General features: G+C 38.8%; 1 pseudogene; it reads right to left on the bottom strand.

Annotated features, from left to right (window-relative positions):
* Window positions 1–1,703: 1,703 nt before the first annotated feature.
* Window positions 1,704–2,225, bottom strand: LOC149155308 (peroxidase 25 pseudogene; annotated as a pseudogene).
* Between the last annotated feature and the right edge of the window lie 2,268 nt (window positions 2,226–4,493).

The following is a 4,493-nucleotide window of genomic DNA, read 5'->3' as shown; positions in this document are numbered from 1 at the left end:
TGATATCCAAAGTTTTCAGGTGCAAAAGATATTCAACTTTTCTGCTATCCAAGGTTTTCTCGTGCAAAAGATTTTTATATCCAAACTAAATATAACTTTATTAACATGTACTATACCATATTTTCATCGGTCGAAGGGGCGAGCCGCCGGAGAGAGCATCGCCTTGGCGACCAACTAGTGATCTCTGCTCTGGCATCCAACCAGCGAGCCTCATACACTTTGAAATGGGTGATATGTCTGTGCGAAACCTTAGCCGATTATACGTGTCTTCAGGGAGTCTACACTTCTGTGTATATCGCACCTGTGCTTCACTTAGCATTCTGTCAGCTTATAGTAGGTTTCTATGGCTACATGCATGAGGCTCCACCTGTCAGCTCCTGGTGCATTAGCTTGCATGTAAGGCGCTTCGAACCATTTGTCATCTCCCCATGTACTTGCTATATTAGCTCACTGATACTTCTTTGGTTTTGGTTCTTTTCTCCTCTGCGCGGGGAGTCCTGAGTGCTCCCTCCATGTCTTGGCTCACATTTGTTTCACGGAAGGCTTTCTTCCTTTCGTTTTCTAGTATTCTACCTAAATTTTTTAGCTTTTCGGCTCTTTGTAGACAAGTTTTCGGTCTCTCTGCATCCTTCTGATATCCTGGTCATAGGGAGGGTCATAGGGAGGTGCTTCATAGGGAGGGTCATAGGGAGGTGCTTCCGATTATCAATATATTCTAGTTTCAGTTATGTAAAAGGAAGTTTTTCTATCATCAACTCTTTGGGAGCTGCTATGATTGGTTTCGGGCTAGTGGCGTTTCTCAAGCTATTCGGTGCTCTGCTCTCCTCGGCTACGCATTTTAAAAGTTAGTGATATCGTTTTTCTTTCTCTCAATTTTAGTTGATAAAGAGCCGTTTCTCTTCGCCTATTCTGTGTAATGGAACTTACAGAATATATGAGTTTAGAATATATGAGTTTAGTTTTGCAAGAATATATATAGCATCTCTAAAGATTATGAATTCATATACGTCCCGAATTTCAGATTCGGATTTCAACTGTTTATCAGTGAAGTTATATACTTATTCTATAATATTAACTCTTTTAATTAAGAATTTATCATACGTTTTATAATTTAATCAAAAATAAAAAGCAGGTTAATCCAGATCACTTTAAAGTCTTCAAGCATTTTTATGGCCAGATATGCATCGAGAATTATTATTAATAATTTATCACGTACGTTTTCTAATTTAATCAAAATTAAAAAGCAAGATATGCTTATCAATCTGAAGTCTTCGAACATTTTGAATGCGACATATGCATCAAAATTGTTATTCAAGAATTGGGAGTGAGCTCAAAACCTTTCACTACTCTTGCCCTCTCTCTCCCTCGAGCATACTCATGTTTAATCGGAGTATTTGTTAATGGACGGTTTGCACACGTGATTTTCTTTGTTTAATCGAAGTATTTGTTAATGTACGGTTTGCAAATTTAACAGGATGGCTGATTTGCAGAAAAATCACGTACCGCACACGTATATTAATATCAATACTCCAAATTTTTGTAATGCTCATCACGTAATTTGGTTTACGACAGACATTTCATTAATGACGAAAATATAAAAATATTCATAAATGGTGCAGCTTGCATTCTGCGTGTTCACGGTCGGTTGCAATCTTATTCATAGAATGTAAAAACCTACGATCTATCATCGTCTGTATGATTATCTAATTAACTGCGGAGCAGACCTTATGAATCTCACCATCCGTGCCAGTCTTCACTCCAATGTTACTCATTTTCACTATAGATTTTGTGAAAGCCGCCGCGAAGCTCGCCCCTCCTGCGTAGTTTTGCACGAAAGGTTTGGTGGAATTGTCTCCCCAAAGCCTCTGATCTGATTCAAGGGCAGCGTTCCCATCTCTCACGTTGCTGAAGAAAGTCGCATCGAATGTCGTGGAGCTTCCCTTGTCCAAATCAACTCTCTTCGATCCGTCACCACCCGAAGGGCACTGCGATTGAAGATCACTCAGATATGCCGTATTGATTGTCGGATCCGCGTCCCCTGTCGATGTGAAGTTGTAAAGGCGGTAGCTGAAAAACTGGCAGTCGGTTTTTCCGATTGTATGCGCTCCTGAATGTGAAAACATATAAAACCCACCTAAATTAATTGCTATGGCAAAATCAACGGGATCACAAGGTCTTCGGCTGTGAGGCCTTTGTCTGAGAACTTTCATATGGTCATTATTCATTAGTCGTATTTGGGCTCCCTTTCTGAACATTAAAAATTATATAGTTCTATCAAAACCATGTTCAGATTTTGGTATCAAAATTGGGCCATGGTGGTGTAAATGTGGCCATTGTTATTGTTGCTGCATTATTTTCCCTGAATCGCCATAGTTCTCCGAAGGTCCGCTATTCTATCTCTCTTGATTTAGAGGGTGATTTCCCTCTCGGTGTCTGTAGTCGCAATTCGAATTTTTGATCCCTCTCACCTACCAACTTAAGGGATATTAATCTTATTACTTATTGATAGCCGTCAATATGGATCCCTCTGTCATAGTGACTCTTCCATTTATTATGGATGTTAGAATCAATGCCATCCTAGTAGATCTTTTCTCATTTTGGTCAAGGCATATCACATGCCTTTGGTCTTCTCTTTTCTTTTTCGTAGGCCGCCATTCCTCGTATATCCCCATGAGTTAATTTTAATATGTGTCGAGATATTAAGGTACATTGCATTTCTTTATAAGTATCCATCAGACTGTCAGCATTGATCTCCATTGATCTCCATCGGTCTCTTCAGTTCATATTTTAAAATTTTCTATCCTATCCTCACAATTCTAGTAGTTTCCTTTCTACAGCAATGGACGTATGGACGTGTTTTCACATTGACCACGGTACGAGAAACCATGGATGCTGAACAAAAAGGTGGTGGGTCATCATCGAAGGTGAATTGGAAATCTTTGGTGACAAAAAGTCTTATTCTTCAACCTTTCATTCCCAATCCAGGTAGACCTAATGACGAATCTTGCTATCAGCCTAGTAGTGGGAAACAACGTCCTACTAAAACTTCATCTCCCCCCTCTGCCGTGCATTTGGATAGTTCTTTCCTATTGGACAGGATAGTAAGTCTTCAGAAGCGTGCACTTTCCATCTATGGAGGATGGTCAGTTTAGGATTTGGATTGGAGATAAATGGAATGCCCTCTTGGGGTATATTTCTACAATTGTTCAGATTAATGAACAACTGGTACAACTTCCATTTCCTAAAAGAACAAGACCTTGAAATGATTTTCTCTCTCCCCTGGGTTCAGGATAAAAGCTTTCTTGCCTTGCATAAATGGTACATAAGTTTCAATCCTTTAAGATCCACTCCACAAAATAACTATATTTGGGTAAAGCTTCCAGGCCTACCCATTGAATTGTGGTCCAAACAAACCTTAGCTATGATTGGGAATGCCATTGGGAAGTTTATCTATGTCGATCCCAAATGTCTAGGGACAAAAGATAAACATGTTGCATGGATCTTAATTGAAAAAGAATATGGGGGGCTTTTCTAAACACATTGATCTATTTTTTATATCCAAACTACATATAATTCACTGACACAAACTTGCCTTCATTTTATCCAAAGTTCGTTTTATCCAAAGTGCAGTTGGGTATCTGCCACATATGTCTATCTTCATGCATGCAACTCTAGTGCTATCTACAAGTCAGCAAGCCAGTTTATTGTCCATCCCAAGCTTGGGTTGATTCTTTCTTTCGACCAGCGGTTGGATTCTATCGTCCAGAACAGGCAGTCTATTATCGTGTAACCTCAGTCACCGGGGGAAATTAGCTATGGAAGGGCGCAAGTTATGGTAAGGTTTGTGACCTAGACTACAAGATTACTGTTACTGTTTTTTGTTAATATTCTGTTGATATATCAGTGATTAATTTTTTTGGTTATATGTACGAAGTTTAAAATGCAGCTAAGGCAAAGCCTGCCATAGATATAAGCTGATATAAAACAATCTTCACATCTAATAAAACATATTTCTATTTTTTTTCTTCCGAAAAAAGGAAGTTTTCTTATTTATTTATCCCAATTTATTATCTTTTTGACTTATAATTTAGAGATCCATTAGCAATAATGCCCGCATTTTTGTGTTTTATGTATGTGGGTTTATTCATGTGACTGAAAACGAAATGTATCGTTATTTTTTGCACAGGCATAATAAAATTCTCATTCAGGGACTCAGCCAACCTACCCCGGACTCAAAGGATTTGTGTTTCTAACGGCAATTTGGTCAATCCTTTGTCGTTCAAACCATGGCTTGTTTCTGGAAGCAGCACTGGTCGTATTGGTGAAATCCTCAGTACAACACCGTTCGACTCATTTACACCGTTCGACTCATTTTCACCTTTTGCTGCGCCCTAATATTTGGCTCTATTTTTTGCAGAATTGACCGGAACATGTAAACATTACTTTCTCCAATTCTAATGTGTTGTTCGATGTGGACAAAACGATCCAATTCT

The sequence above is a fragment of the Pinus tabuliformis genome, chromosome 9 (assembly GCF_031772625.1).
Source record: "Pinus tabuliformis cultivar Carrire ecotype Pingquan chromosome 9, CPIR1, whole genome shotgun sequence".
Taxonomy (NCBI): Eukaryota; Viridiplantae; Streptophyta; class Pinopsida; order Pinales; family Pinaceae; genus Pinus; species Pinus tabuliformis.
This window is presented reverse-complemented; position numbering and strand designations above follow the sequence as displayed.